The sequence below is a fragment of the Gymnogyps californianus genome, chromosome 12, assembly GCF_018139145.2.
Source record: "Gymnogyps californianus isolate 813 chromosome 12, ASM1813914v2, whole genome shotgun sequence".
In the NCBI taxonomy this organism is placed as follows: domain Eukaryota; kingdom Metazoa; phylum Chordata; class Aves; order Accipitriformes; family Cathartidae; genus Gymnogyps; species Gymnogyps californianus.
This window is the reverse complement of record NC_059482.1, coordinates 15,562,750-15,579,822: the sequence shown is the minus strand read 5'-3', so window position 1 is coordinate 15,579,822 and position 17,073 is coordinate 15,562,750. Positions and strand designations below refer to the sequence as shown.

At 36.2% G+C, this 17,073-nt stretch overlaps 1 long non-coding RNA gene across 2 annotated transcripts in view; it reads right to left on the bottom strand.

The window, feature by feature from the left end:
- LOC127021268 (uncharacterized) overlaps positions 1 to 17,073 on the bottom strand; it is a 146,336-nt gene that overhangs the window by 73,575 nt on the left and 55,688 nt on the right. For both annotated transcript variants that reach the window (XR_007767188.1, XR_007767189.1), the window contains one exon: positions 9,056 to 9,121. This is a non-coding gene — a long non-coding RNA (uncharacterized LOC127021268). The remainder of the gene's footprint in view (positions 1 to 9,055; positions 9,122 to 17,073) is intronic.

Below are 17,073 nucleotides of genomic sequence, written 5' to 3'. Positions count from 1 at the left end.
GTATGTATCTGGAAGATCTCCATCCAGTCTGCAGCTGTAGAAAAGTTGATCTGAAATTAGGCATAGTTAAACTTGTGAGTTATTTATGTGCAATATGTATGTTTGACTTCTTCCTGTTTTCCCAAAGAGTCATATCTCACCAAATAGGAAAAAGATATAATTTTCCTTCCTCCAGTACAATTTACATTTACCTGGTAACTGGGTACTAAATGTTTAGGTTGGTCAAAAGAGAGAGCTACAGAAAGGTAAGTTCTTGTAGGTCATTGAACAAAGTGAGTCTACAGGTTCCCTATAGTCTACAGGGAGGTCTATAGTCTCTTTCAGGTTTGCTTTACCCACTTCATTTACAATTTGGAGCTGATAGCTCCCCTTCACTTCTGTAGTGTAGCTGAGCAGCCAGGTCAGGTGCTGCTTCAGGAGGGTAAGCCGAGCTGCAAAATCACTATGAAAACAAGGTAGGCAGCCACAAAGGTTTTATGGATGAAAGAGCTGTCCCACCATGCCAGAGCAAGGCAAGCAGACCAAATCCAGAGAGGGAAACCAGGTTTAGCCAAGAGTCCAGATCACCAGACTGCTCCACGTTCAAGGCAGAGAATCAAGTCTCTGGGACAGCGTCCAGATCAGCCAGGACACAGGCATGGCTGAAGCATAGATCACCCAAGGACCAAGGCCAAAAGCCTCAGCTTAAACACTGCTCCCAGGTGAGGAGGTGGGAACCCTGGTAAGGCTGCTCAGCAGAGCTCAGACAGCTCTCTTCACAGCCACGCACCTGCACCATTACCTAAAGTTGGCTCCCAAGCCCGGGCAGCTAAGCCCTCAGGTGGAGGGGATGTGCTCAAAGCCTTGACACTCAAGCTCCACACAAATGTGCCAAACAAGGGTTATTACACAAGAACATTACACAAACCTTCTCTGACTTTAGGGGGGTACCAACAGACCAGTAGCTGAAAGGTTTAAGGAACGGAAAGAGACTCTTTCTTGGCCCTCCTATACAAAAGGAAAATTTCACAGTAGATCTTTAGGGTGAAACACATAAAGCTTTAGAAGAATCCAGGCTTTGTCTCATTTTTGTGATATCACTGTTAAATGCAAGTGTGCATAATAATACATATTTTGTAATATTGCCCTAAAATGTTATGTATTTATTTTCATTAACAATCCCATTTCTTATTGCTAGATCACTTAAGTAAACATACTATACGATATCTCATTAGAGTGCTCATAATGGAAAGCATAGCTAAAATCCCCAAATCCCAATATTACTTAATTTTTATAGATTATAGGATTTAATACAAATGATAATGTGTTCTTACAATACAGTAGAGAGAAAGAGTAGAAGAAAAAAGAAGTCATTCTCGTAAGCTTTAGATTTGCCATGCTATGAGAGTCATTCTCAGATTTACCCATGTTGTTATAGTCTCTTCACGTTTTAAAAGGATTCTGAAAAGCTGGAGAACTATTAAGAATATAAACTGTATTATATATGGATTTTTTTTTTCCTGAAAACCTTATACAATATAATCAACACTTTTGAAGCCTTGAATACATGCTTTTCTTTTAATGACATTTCTTGGCACTGCAAGGGTAAGACAGGTATACTAAATAGCAAGTGATACAATGGTTACCATGGTTAAGATCTGCAGTCTTTTTATATTGAATGGTAAATACTTAAATATTTGTATATAATCCAACAAGTGGACAGAGCAGGAACAAATCAGCCACATGAATGTAGGTCTCTTTCTCCTCATTTTAACTTGCTCCTATAACCAGCTTTCCATTTCATGAGTGCTGTTATTTTCCTCCCCACTTTTGAAGACAAAAGTGAGGCTTATTCTTGCCTCTAAAAAGTAAAACGATAAAGTGAAGATTATGGGCTACCTGTAAACCCAGATTTCAACCGGAGGTGAGAGGTTCTCAGTATTTCTCACACATCTCGGTTCATTACTAGAGGAATGTTTATTTCAGACACTCATTATGATTTACAGGTTTTTTTTATCTGACCTCCACAAATAATATGCCAAAGCAATAGACAAAAGTCTTTTGAATTAAATCAAAACAGTTCTGCTTATGGGTGCCAAGGCATTAAAATACACATCTTCAGAAGAAGATATAATCTGTGAATTTTATGATCAACCAAGACAACTTGTCAAGCAAAGTGAAGTAATTCAGTTATTTGAATAAATAACTCATATAAAGCAAACATTCCCTATTTGACTGTAAAATACTATTAGAGAATTTCTCGTATTGTTTTTTAGCTGTGCTGACATGCAGGTGATAAACTGGAAATAATCTCCACGCAGGTTATAAATGCTCAGGAACTCAAGCCACTTATTTAGATGCTTATATTTGAATTTAGTTGCCTCATTTCAGACACATGAAAGTTGCTTACAATCATTCAAAGCAGGATATTGCATTTAAACACTTTAAAATAATTTCACAAGCAAATTAAGTGTCACATATTCAGAACAGTTCATCCACAAAATATTTTTTTTAAAAAACAAACATTTACAATCCTATGGGATACATGGACTCTAGTATTTTCTGAAGAAGATGAATTAGCGATAGGATACATCACTCAGCCTAAGTACAGGGCCTTCAATTGCCACAGTTAGGCAAAACAATGGTTTGGCTCATGCAATTGCCAATTCATCAGGTATATTTTTTTATGTTTCTATCATAGAAAGCAACTTATTTTTGCCAAATGCTAAATTTCCTTTACATTAGACAATATTTATGTTACACATTTTTTTAGAATATCTGCTTTCACTATAGACGTGGAAGTGTTTTTGCAATGCCCTGCCTCTGCAGCCTAGATTGATTTGTGGAGAAGGATGGCTTGGCAAGTAAAAGGAGGAGAAGATACTTTTTAAACCTGTCATCGGCATTTCTACGTATTCTGTGGTATTTGAATTGTATGTCCTTTCTGACAAAAAGGCTATTGCCTGCTGTGAAATAGATCAATGGGTGATATTGTGCAGTGATTGCTATTTGTTTAAGAGAAATCTCCCTGACTGACCCACTTCCTGTAATGCATAAAAAATAAATGACAGAAGTAATATTTTTGTTCTTGTTTCACTTCCATTCATCTTATTTGATCAGCACTGAACAAAACTGACATCTCATCAAACCCAAAAGTGTATTTCTGCACTAGGTTCATCAGAGGGTGGCATTTAAAACACAGACATTGCAGGAACAAATGTATTTGCCAGCTCTGTCCATCGATGTAAACCTGACCTTTATCCTGTAGATTTATTGACACTGTGCTGCTTTGTATCATATTTCATTACTATGTGGAAAGCCTGGAAGGTCCTCCCTGTAAAACCACTTTTGATTTTGATCTGCAAATTTTTGCATCTACAGTAGATTCATCTAAAGACTTAATATGTCTTAATCTTACATAAAACCAGATGACTTAATTACACTTTTTAAAATGGCTCCACATTGGTCTGTCTTTCAGTTGCACTGGTTCTTAGGGACATCATATAAGGAGAACAGCATCACTGAGCAGCATTTTCCTACAGTCTCTTTCACCTCCCCCCAAATCCAATACATTTATAATCCTGTTCCAGGAAAGAAGAATCTAACACGTAGTCTTGTAATTAGGATTTACAAGTTTAAAATAGTCAAATAAATTCCATGTACAAAACATGATCTAGGCTCCAATAGTACATTACTAAAACAATAATGGATTTGCCTTGTTGTTATGCAGTATGCTTCTACTTTGTTCCTACAATCACCTAGGAGACATGTAAGCCCTTTAATAAACAGTGTATTCTAAAACTTCTTTGAATTGATACATAACCATTTTAACTATAGATAACAGCTCTGTGACTAAATATTTTGTTCTGTGGGGGGGAATTTTGATGAGAACAAATAAAAATTAAGAAAGCTAATTCCGATCATGCTGAAAAAACACATTTTCCCAACTAATTGGCTAAATAATGGTTTCCATTTCTTCAGTGTGTTCTTTTCCTAAATCCCCTGGAAGCTTTCCAACAAGCCAGAACACTGAAGCACCATGCTGGTGAGCCCTTTGTGAATCACATCTGTGTCGTTTTCAGCCTTCTAGGCTTGAACATATTGAAACAGTCTATGCTTGGCAGTAAAGCAAACACGCTATTTTCCTTAAAGAAAGAAAAATCTATTACTCTTGTGCTGGATTTTCAAATCCTAATATTTACCCTTGTCTAAATAACGCATAATTGAGCACTAACATAAACCGACTCCAGATTTCCCTCAAAACCATTGTTTCCTTTCTTAAAATAGAAGTGGAAAGCAAATGAAAATCATCCTTTCATTCCTGCATTAACTGAGGATAAAAGATTAGACCTCAGTCCTGGAAGTCAAGAGAAAGACATAGGGAGGGTAGCAGGAAAGGGGGAGGGGGATTTCCACTTGTCTGCTAAGTGTCTGAATCTACACAGACATCTGTTTCTGAGGTAGCTGCCTGGGATCCCTTTACAGTCAATGGAAAGAAATGGGCATTACTAGAGGATAATTTCTCTGACATATCTTAAACATCTTCATTTGGGATAGGGTAAACCGATGCATCCCAAATGGAAGTACTTCATGAGCTTCAGGTAAAGCCCAAGGTCATGTACACTAATTTTAGTGAGGCTCTGAATCTGCATTTCTTCCCTCAAGTGAATTTTGAAGATTTAAAACAGAGCTTTTTCAAGTGGCAATTTAAAAAAAAACACTACAAAGTCAAAAGCAGGAAGGTGCAGATTTGTGGCACACAAAAAAAGTCAACTTGTCATTCACTAAGTCCTCCAAAAATATAAGCATAAATTTCAGTCTCTATAATTAAGAAGACTTGTATTTATTCCTCTTCATTAATACTGCCAGTGCTTTTAATTTTGCAGATATTATGGGAAACGGGAGGAAAAAAGTCACCTTCAGAACTAAGATCAATTAACAGCATTTAACTGGTTTTATGGAAAGAAAACACAAATGGCAGTTCCAGTAGTTCATGTAGAGCCCCATCTAGTTGGAATGAAATAGAAGTGTCTCCAGTTTTAAGAAAGCAATATTTATTGGTTAGAGATAGCTACTTTTGAAATGTTCTTGGATTTTCTATGTTTTTTCATGAGATTTTTTTGTACCGTAAAAAGTGAATTTTATTTTGCTGTAGATGCTGCTTTTGGAAATTCAAAACAGCTTTTTAAAACAATCTAGTAGACATGACAAAGTAAAACTTTTTGGGAACGTTTTTATTCCTTTCACAACTGCTGTGGGTCTGTCATCTTCAGTATCAATTTACTCACTAGCAAGGATGTAAAGATAATAAATACTACTCATTTTAAAATATTCTGGCTACTCATTGTCTACACATTGCATGTTAGATTTTTGTTTCTCAAAAAGAAACTTCCTCAAATGCTGATCCAGATGAACTATTTATTGCCCTAGCCTTTTTTTTTTGTCCTAACGGTGGCAAATGAAGTGTTTAAAACTAGGACTCCCATAATACTTCACTAAAATTGAAGTACAGTACCTTACTCCTGGATAATGTTCTCTATACCTAATTAGACAGTCTTGTCTATAAAGCAGCAACTCAACTGATGAACAAAAGTCAGCGTAAAGAAGATAAACTAGATTACCTGACTACTTATCTCCAGACTTACTTGAATCTTCCTTTTGGCCTTTTATAGACTAGCAAGGAAGTGCTAGAAGTGCAGGCTATAAAATGTGATAACAGACAAAAAGATATAGATGAGGAGGAGATGGGAGGAAGGATGCTGACCATCTTTGCTGATCAATGAAAGATGAAAACCAGATACATCTTATAGTTCAGAAACCCCATCAGAAAAAAAAATAGTTACACCAGTCACATTCACATAAATGGAATATGATCTGCAAAAATAGATGCTTTCTTCATCATCCATATTCTGTATTTACGAAAATAAGTCTTTAAACCCTTCTCTTTAATTTGCTGACTGATTACTGTTAAAAGGTTTACTGTTTGTCACAATTACATTCCATGAGTAACTTCAAGACCATTTTCATGTGAAATGCTGATAGATGTTCAGCCAGTCAGACATGCACATGACCATGATCTCTTCACATAAAATTTATTAAATAGCAAACTTAGTTCAAGTGATAATGATACTACCAGTTGGGACTTGTTGGGGGATCCCTGAAATGGATGTTTTAATTATGTTATGAATATACTATCTTGAGATTACTGTCCTTGTGTCTACTGGAGAAAACCCAGCAAGCCTATACAAGCAGTTCATATTAGTTTGTCTAAGGCTCTAGCAAAATAAGAGCAACTTTTATTCAATAGTGTTCAAATTATTTGCCTGCACCAATCTTTCCTACATAATTAAATATGCAGCTTCTTAGAATATGTTTGGTAGTAGAAATGCACAATGTTTAAGCAAAACTTTCATTCTGGCAATTGTTCAGTTTTTAGTGTTAGAGTATTTCAGGTTGTTGTTTGAAACCATTTTTAAAGTTTCAGATATCTGAACGAAAAAGACACTGTACCATGTGTTTTGCCTGCTCAGAACTCTATGGCTTCTTCTAACTATAGAGGAGGGTTTCTAATACTTCGTTGCACTGTCCAGAGAGGTAGCTGGCAAACAGCAAACAGTGATTGAATCCCCAGCTGCTTTTGAACAATCAAAAAAATGGGGATTGTGCTTAGGCTCAGGTGAAGACCATCAGAAATGATATTTACTTTTACAAACTTCCCTGTCTTCTTCATGGTACTTTAGCTCTGGTATGTAGTAGCGACTATGAAAATCATTAACAATCACCATTAATTTTATCAAGAAAAAAACAGTCAGCATTGAAGAGAGAAGTATTTTGCAGATAATGTTGGACAGACACTGATTTTTACTGCCAGGATAACAATGTTTTCTGCAACAGCCATATATATATTTTACTAAGGATAAAGCTGGATTTGACAATGATAATGTTAATATATACTTTAATCAGTCAGCCTTACCCCAAGTATTTAAGACTTGTATTTGGTTGTCTGCTGTACTGCTTTTCTGGACATACCACATTTGAGGTATACTCTGCAAACAGCCTAGCAATGATTCCTTGCTTTGGGATCAAGAGTCAAACATTTGCAGATGCTATTTTATGTCCTGGCTCAATCAGTAAGGAAGGCTTGTGAGAAGCAGTTTTTACGTGGTCCTGATAAATTGCTTGACTAAGCGCACTTTTTCTACTGGCTGCAGATGTTTACCTGACTCAGATTCATGAAATCTGACAGAGATGACTTTGAGGTCTCCATGTATATACCTGATGTATGCAAATACAATTAATATATTAAATATAAGCCATGCTGGGGCAGCAATTACTAAATTGCTTTATGTTTCCAGATATAATGTGTAATATTTATGCGACTCTCTCAGATTACATTTTTCTAAATATTCTATACTGTTATGTTCTTTTCTTTTCTCTAAAAAAGCAAAGCTTCAGTGGTTTCCTTAACTCTCTCTTGTGATTGCAAGAGTTATGATCATATAATCAGAGAACAGTAATAATATCAAAAAGGAAATTTGTTCTTTCTTACTGAAGGACAGTAAACTTCTGTTTACTGTTATAGGCTGACCTATTTCAGGAGTCAAGAAGTCCCACCAAAACAGTGACCAATTATTTTCTCTCAGATAGGAACAGAAGTCTTCACTGAAACTTGAAACAGAACTAAACAAAAAAATAAGCACTACTAGTAGCAAGTTGAGGATAGTAGTCATCTACAGGAGATCTCTTCAAGTTCACTGTTTGCATCCATTAAAATCTATAGACCAGTTTTATGTCACAGCCTCTCAATCCTCTATTTCCTTCTCTCCCTGTTTTATTATTCACCAGCATTTCACCGTGACCACTTGCTTCTGTCAAGACACTGTTTCTTCCAGTACCAACTCTAATTAAAATATCCTCCTGATATGTTCTCAGGTGTAGAACTTTGTTATTCCTACCAGCAGTATCTGGAAACTGTCTGATGGGCCTCTTTATCCAGACTTCCATTTAACAGTCCATTGCAGTACTTTTCTGTATCCTCTTTCTGTAGATGTGTATGTTTCAGGAGATAGCTCCCTAAACATGCTTCAGCCTCTTCTGCTGCTATGCCATAGAATTGGCATTAGTCATACTACAGTAACAGCATTGCAACTTCTCTCTGGCTCCTCAAGTGCCCGTGCCAGGTTTAGGGAGCTGAAAGGTAGCCATGCCACTATGCTGGAAACACAACTGGTAGGAACTAAGAGGTGGAAAGGGCTCCTTGAGGCCCTGGCGCCATTTGGCCCTTTCCATTGGCACAAACCAATTTTAGCAAGTTCAGGGCAACAAAGCCTATTTATGAGCCAGTACTGGCCTGAACCAGAACTGAACCCACTAGAGCTAATGAATACAGTTTCAGATTTAATGGTGGATATCACATGTTCAGTGTTAATAACTATACAGATAGAGAACACATGCAAAAGAAAGCATCAGTAATGATCAAATAGACGTTCAGAAACAGAAACTAATCAGCTCATCACAGACAGGATGTTATTTGTTTAGCCTTATTCAGATAACTTCAATTCTTTTCTTTATTACTAGTCTGTACTTTGACAGTATGATGGCATTCCATTTCATGGCATAAAGAAGAATAGAAGAGAATGTTTCAGGAGTAAAACAGGAGTATTCAGAATTAGAACTGAAGGAGCTATGAGAAATGAATAAGATATATCTTTAACAGAGTTTATACACAAAATCCTCAGTGTTCAGCATTTATGCTAGTTTTAACATTATCTAACATTGTTTCAGAAAGCTATGCAAATTATAATATAAATTATATTTATCTGAATGTTTAGTTCATGAGATCTTGGAGAAACATTTGCTGATAGCTCTGATACATTTCCTTTATAAAGCTAGTTTTACAGGCAACCAGCATTGTTTGCTGTCTTGTTCACTCTGTAGCTTAACAATTCCTCGGGTATAGGTGTTCACCATGGAGCATACACACACAAGCAGACAACAGCACCACAAAATGTCAAAGATAAAAGCAACCTTCTTACCACAAGAATGTTTGCAATCTAATATGGTTTTGTTCACTTACCTTGACAAAACCAGGTTTTCTTTTATGGAAAATCTGCAGTTTCAAGACAAACAGCAACATTGATAACTAGAAGGTAGAACAAGAGAAAAAGAAAAATCACTGATGGTAGGAAACAATTATACCCTCAACAAAGCAGTGTATGTGTGCTGTAAATAACTGCAGCGCTTCTCGTAGAAAACCATTTCAGTATCTGCTACTTGAAAATGAGGTGGACCTGGTCCCCTGGTGACACTGGATCAAGTAGAAATAAGTAAGCAGTTAAGAGGGTATTTAACCTCCCAAGCAGGACAAGTTTTACATTTTGGATCATTTAAAGTCCCCAGTCTGATCCAACTGTTGTAACACAAGTTAATTGAAAAGATCAAATCAATAAAAAAATCCACTTTAACTCAAGAATTAAGGGGAAAAAATAATGCATATTTTAATTCCTCTTATAATGTGCAAAAACATTGCAGTGCAGTTTAAGAAAGTCATATCCAGCAGCTAAAAAATGGTGTATCTCCTGCATTTTGTACTACTGAAGCAGTTTTTTCTCTCGTTAACTATTTCTAAGCTGAGAGATCAATTATAAGCATCCTTAAGTGTCTGAAGGACATACATACCAGAAATAGGAAAAAACTATTTAATATGGCCCAAGGGGTAGGAATAATAGGAAGAAATAGAGCAAAGGCTGAACTTGGAAAGGAAATGCTAACAGTTACATGTATCTGATCATGGAATACTCTTCTAAGGGAGTTTGTGAAACCCTGTCATCTAAGGTACTTTAAAATGGATTAAATACTTGGAAATTTGCTGAAAAGAACTATTCTGTATTGACACAGGGACAGACAAGATAATGATGTAAGTAAATCTTGTTTATTTAGAACTTTTTTAATTCTATGAATTCTAGTTTTTATTTGCTGGGGAATGATAGCTTCTTCTATATTTACTTGTTGTTGCATTGTTTTCCTGCCACTTTCATCCTCTCTACAATTTCACTCTGACATGTTTCACCTCATTGGAAGACACCAGAGTTAAATAGTTTTCAGGAGGAAGAGTTAAAAATTATGTCTATACAAACTCAAGTTTAGCCTGCTTGGAAATCCATTCAGTGCAACTGAGCAGAATGAGTTGCTTACGTGTAATATTTATTTATTTCACTGAATATCCCATTCACCTTACTTTAGCTAATTGGTATTGTCCTGCTAGACTGCATGGATTTAAATGGGAGGCTGTCACATGGAAAGGAATCTGTAAATGAAACTTATGACAAAGGTAAGATATATTTCTAAGAGGAAACAAGAAGGAAGCTGCTTATCTGGAAATATCTCCTTTTGCCTCCAAATATTTCCTCTTCTCTCCATGTCTTGCCCCAGAGACTCATACATACCATTACTAACGTTATACTAAAATGCTCTAAAGAAGAAAAATCATTGCTACCAGCACTGCTTGTAAACAGCTAGTAATATCTCAACAAATAAAAAGCCTGTCACTATTTTGCACAAATGCCTCTCAGCATGATTGCAACCAATAATATCAGTAAACTGTTTCACAGCCAGAAAGAAAGAAAAGTAATATCAGTATTAAATATTCTGATAGTAATAACCAAATCAGCTGTAATTTAAAGAAAAGAATAAGTTTTTCAAAGGAAAACATGAGGAAGCATGAAGAACACATTCTTGTGATCTGAGATTTCTTTTCTTCCTTAGCCAAAGAGAAAAGAGATTTTTCCACATTTTAGCCAGACCTTCTGAGTTTTTCAGTTTGGGATACATATCCTTTTTTATATTTACATAAGTTACATATTTGGGTATACCCAAGCTGTATTTTACCATTCTGTAAGTTCAATTTACAGTGACCCCTTCTAAAAATACACATAGAATATGCAAATATATGCATATGCAATGTTTTGTCCAAGAGAAAAAAAGAAAACCTAATTGAAAAGTAAAGTTCTGCATGACCAAATTTTAAAATAAAGTCTCACACGCAGATGCACTCATACCATAAACCTAAATTCTTGGCACTAAACCACACAGCCACATGTGCAAAGTGCATATTTCTATGTGGAAAAGGCTGTGCACAAATTTAATAGTAGTATTTAGGCACAGTTGTAACAGCTCTGTGTCTTTTTTACTTGCCCAATACAGGCCCTTATGCCCAAATAGTTCTGGAAGAGACAACAGATTCACAGCTAAGGGGAACAGCATAAATTCACCAGGCTACTGGTTAAATCTAACAAGGAATTAAAGTTATGTCTAATATTTAGTTTGAAAAATACAAATCATCTAGATGAACATGCTTATTGAAATTAAATGGTAAAATACAGCAAGCTAGAACTATTGTGCATGTTTTCATGTCTGAATTGACTGATTCTTACTTAAGCAAGTGCAAATCATACAGAATAAAACACATACTGGAATCTTTTTTTGCAATGGTCAATGACAAAAATGGTAAAATATATTAGGAAAGATTTTATTTTTTGATATGAAAAGCTGAAATATTACAGATTGAATATAAAAGGTAGAATAAAGAGATGTAGGAAGAACAAAAGCACAGAAAGATTCAGTGACTTATTTACTCAAGGTCATATAGTAGGTCAGCATCAAAGAAAACATGAAGGTACCTCTATCCAGCCACGTGCAGGCAGTTGTACATCTATTTCTCTGTATTACGAATCAGTTTTACATCCAAAAATTCCAATCCAAAAGCTATGGAGCTAAGTCAAGCTAATATGTCACATCTCTCTGGGATGCATTAGCGTTGGTTCATACCTTTCTAACACTGCTAGGCTGCTTCTGGTCTGGAAAGACTCTCAACAGAGCCCCACCGCTGCTTTGAGATGGCATACAGCCCTGTATCTAAGCATACACATATTCATTAAAAACTGGTATCTCATAGAGGGAGAAACCCGGAGGACTGCTGTAGTTGGAAGAACAAGTTAATCTGCTGTTGGGATTAGCTGTAATCGCATTAAGAAAGATAAGGCCCACTCAAGTGCAGTGAAGTGTTCTGCACCTCCCCTACAAAAGACAACTGACTGATCAAGAGTAGACTCTGTGAAAGGCGGTGGTTGTCCTGCCTTGAAGGGGTTACTGACCAAGGGCCAGACTCACTCTCCAGCTCACAAGAAAACCATGCTGACCCAGGATTCCGCTCAGCAAAAATTATTCATGATTGCTGTCCAGCACAGTAGAAAGTCCAGTATATTAGCAAAGGTGATGAGAAAGGAAAAGCTTACACATAGATACAGAAACCACTAATTAAAGATAGGGATTTTTAAACTACTTAAGTATTTCAGAAAAAGATATGATTTTCCATTAGAAGAGTGAAATGTAGTCATAATTTCAAAGTTACAGCAGGTACCCCTGGCCCTTCAAGAATAAACTAAGCTGTATAAGCACCATTTAATCAGTACTTTGGGTTTCTCCTTCTAAAGCACATAATTTAATAAAACAGTATAAGAAAAGCTCATGGAAAAGAACGTGGTGCGTGTTACTAAATCAGAACAGGGGATTATCTGCTGCCATGATAATTGATTAAGCATCAACAAGGAAAAGCAGCTTTTTAGTGCCCAGTGATAAAGATTAATACAAATATAAGCAACCATAAAGGAGCAAAAGTCCAACAAAACCCTTACTGATCAATTTCAGTCAAGCAGTTTAACCCAAATGGTGCAGGGGAGCAAACAGTAAGAAAACAGAAATTTCTAAGAGCTGGATTATTTCAACAGCTTTAGGCAAGCCAAATTCCTACAATCTTACATATTTTATTAATATTATACTACAGAAAAGTAGGTGCTGGACTTTAAATGAGCTAACACAAAAATCAAAGTTACTGATATCTAGAAAAGATTTCCAGCTGCTCTCTGTTGTTAGACACAATAAAAATAAATAAATAAAATGAATGAAATGATCACAATCCAATCTTTGAAGTCCCTTGACAAATGTACAATTCAGCGAATACAATTCATTAAAACCTAATTACAAAAAAATCAATAGTGCAATTTAGCCCAAACCAAAACTTATTGTAATGCACTGAACATTTGAAAACTCAGGTCTTTATGAACAGGGCTTAAGTGACATTGTATATTACACCGTAGAGTGTCTCTGTACAGCAATTAGCACAGGCTGCCTGACTTTACTCAAAAGGGATATTACAATAAGTAGCTCTAGTAATAGTGCATCTGTAAACACCCACTCTCAAGGATGCAATGAAAAAGGAAACAATACTACTAACAATAGTCTATAAAGGTAATTTAAAAGAAAAATCAACTCCTCATACTCCAAATACATACTTCTCCAGAGTTCACTATTTTTATTACTGTTTGCAGAATTAAATGGCCACATTTTGCTTTTAGTTATATACCAGGAAATCTACTGACATCTCTGACAATGATAGAAAAAGTATAGTCTGGCCTATAGTCACTGTTTTTCAGGAAAATCAAACAGAATTGATTCAGAGTGATAGTAATTAGCTTTTATTGGAATTACTTTAAAATTTAAATGTTGTAATATTTCAAAAACATTCTAACTGTCCTAAAATGTAAAGAAAACTACCACTATAGTGTTTTTAAAAAATTAAATACTATGGAATAGTATACAAAGATGATTTTCTATTACAGATTGCTCTAGAGTGCTCTGAAACCATATACTCTGGCCCCTCTGGCTCTCTTAATGTTTGGATATATAATTTTAATCCATATGTCCTTCTCTCAGACTGAAAGAACTGATGCACCCTTTGAAGCCACATGACTACCTGTATACACCAGCTTACTTGTCAATATTTTGCATAGGCTGGTATATCCTCTGGCCAGTTGACCTTATTTCAACTAAATGTGACTGCTCCACCTACCCACAACACAGCAGGTAAGAACTACCAGCTAATTTCCATGCTTTACTTGGACTTTTTTAGTGAAACCTTTTGGAATTGCAGTGCCTCAGCCAGTTCATTCTGCAGATTTCACTTCAGAAAAAAATATATGCCAGCAATCATGCAATTCAGCCCATATCTGTAGCAGTGACTTGCTCCTGAATACAGAGAGGAAGAACACTGAGGTGTTCATGAATTTAATCATTGCAAATAAATGGGCAGAAGTAATTTGTGGATCCCCCTGGCTTTTAAAGACCAAAAGGGTACCACTGTCTTGGATTAGACCCTAACATCCTGTGGATCTACGTACAGCAAATCCTCAACAGACAGTTCTGTGTGTCAGCCATGGCATTATCCTCCACTCAAAAGTGTAATGGCCATTTCTGTTTTACTAGCAGGAGATACAAATGTGAAACAAACTAATCAGAGGCTGACCCTTCAAAGAGCAGGTTTCTGTTCTGACAATACACTTGAGTGCTGAGTTGGTTTAGGAAACAGCATGGTGTCCACCCTCTAATTCTGTAGTGGAAGAGTAAATTCCCAAAATATACAGGATAAGAAATCTGTGTAATTAGAGAAAGGAAAGAGTTTGAACAGGGGCCTTAAAAGTTTATAAATCCCTGACAGATGAAAACCAAACTGAAATTACCTTACACATAGAGATGAAAAGAAGAATGGTCTAGGATGTTAATGTAGGACTCAGGAGACATGGATTCAGTTTCAAAATGTAGTTTCAGTAACTCAGATACCACAGAACACAAAAGTTTATGCTAATGATGCTTTAAGGTAATGCTTCCACATGGTGCAGTACACAGCACGGACTGTGCAGGGTAGAAGGTCTATCCCATAAGTGCTCCTCAGGCAATACCAGGCTTGTGTGATTCTTCATCTGCATTCATAGGCACTCTTGAGAGACATAGCTTAGCAACTCAGGCATAGCATTGTGCCACCACAAATCTCATCTTAGCATGGTCTTCGCTAGTTGGAGTATCTCTGTAGTCTGCTGGCTGTGTGCCTCAAGCCTCTACAACTAATGAAGATAATAAATAACAGTAATAGTTCTTTATGTTGCAAGGATGCTGCGAGAAGTAATAAATACACCCCAAATTATGACGTGCTTGGTTAATACACACTGAGGTCACACAATCACCAAACAAAACCTAAGCAAAACAATAATTGAAATAAAGGAGGCAAATCACACCATTTTCTTTAACGTAATCTTCTCAGGGCCACATCAATAATTTTCATCTGCATCACTTTATCTTCCAATAGCTTTTTTTTTTTTTTTTTAAGGATCCCAAGGTTTTCCTCAGACAACCAAAGCTTTTCATCTCACATGTTGCATCCTATTCAGTGGAAGAAAACAGACTGGAAGAAGGTGGCACTGTACTGGAGGTTAGGTGGAGCACGCAAAGATCTCGCATATTCTGGTGCACTCATGAAGTCAGTCCAGCAGAGGCTGTACCAGCTGTCTGACATTTATGTACACTTCTATTACATTTAACTAACCTGAGAGATGACACACACACAAAAAAAACCCAAATAAAACACCACAGACTGTGACCAATGCAACAAAATCTTTACATAAGCTTTTGCTAGTTTATATCATAAGCATGCTTTGTTATCCAGGTAGAGTTGAGAGCTTAAATAACCTCTAATAAGGAGAAATGAGGATCTAAAAACGATACATGGTGACAATGTGTTAAAAAGGTAACAAAACATTCCTGTACTAGCTATAATTGCAATGAAAATAGCATATAAACTAATAAGCTATAACATTTGGAAGAAGGGACTTACAAGGGCAGAGATAACAAAAACACTATTAAAAGAGAACTCAATAATGTCGCTAATACTTCACAGAAGAAGGTCAAGTCCTTCAATAATTCCAGATTACTTACCAACAGTTTTCATAGCAACATATTCGCTACAACAGTAGAAACACAGTGTTAAGCTTTGAGTCGAAAGATATATTTCAGTGGGACTCCACCACTGCTGAAGGAAGGTGTTATAACAAGCTACATTTGTGTTTGGTAGCAAAGTTAGAAATGCTTTGCATATACCTAGACAAAAGTGAATTAAGAAAAATGCCTCCTCCTCACATAGTTCCATAGGCACTATGATTTCTGTCTGGATTAAAGAAATATTGAGCTGAAGGACTGATGCTGTCCATGGGCTAACATTCAAGTTCATATATGCCAGCACAATTTCATTTGAACTATTCTCATAAGATTTTGGGTGCTCTCATCAACTTTTTGCTACCTTGGCTGCCATCTGACCTGCATACAGAAAACAGGCCTGCATTTTTCTTTCCAATATGGACCAAAAACTTGTATCTTCTAGACAAAAGCTGAAATTCAAGAGCATTTTAAGGAGTCAGATTAGAGCTTCTGCTTAATTCTTGCAAATCCTTATTCAGTATGTATGAAAGTCCTTTAAATTTTCTGTACTAACAGAGAACATTAAAAAATAAGCCATAAACAGGTCTAGAGGCGGCAGCAGCAATACTGATGACAGCCTCTCCTCCATCAGACTCTCACACAAAATAGAGCATGTGCTATGCTGGGCAGCAGAACGAGAAAACCACAATCTTCTCAGGTTGTTTTCAGGCACGCACGAATATGCCTTTTCTCTCAGTTATGTTTGTGTAGGGCCTGACTAAGAAGTAGCAATGACCTCCCACTTCCAAACATAATGCTTATTCAGACAAACTACATTAGACTTCAATACTTATACTGCAAAATTAATCAAGGAAAACAATGGATTCAAAACCAAATAACTGAAACTAATCAGGCAGAATTAAAAGAAAAAGCTAATTAGATTTTCTGAGCCATTTATGTTCCTGAAGAATATATAGCTATATATGCTATATATTTATTATACATTTATATATAACTCAAATCTGAGGTGCAAGCAGAGTTAAGACATTAGCGCTTGAAAAAAAAAATCAGCGGTTCCTCCGAGTGTATCCTTTGATAAAACAATAAACTCTTCAATCTATCAGGAAAGCTCTGCAAGGTCTTTAAAAGAGTTTTGAAATTTCAAGGTTACATTGCAGAGGCTGCAAAATTATGTTTTAACAGGAACAGAATTTATTATTTTTGAACAAAACATTAATAAAAAAGCCTGTTTAGAGACTACCTGATGTTCTTAAATGAGTTATTACAGAATAA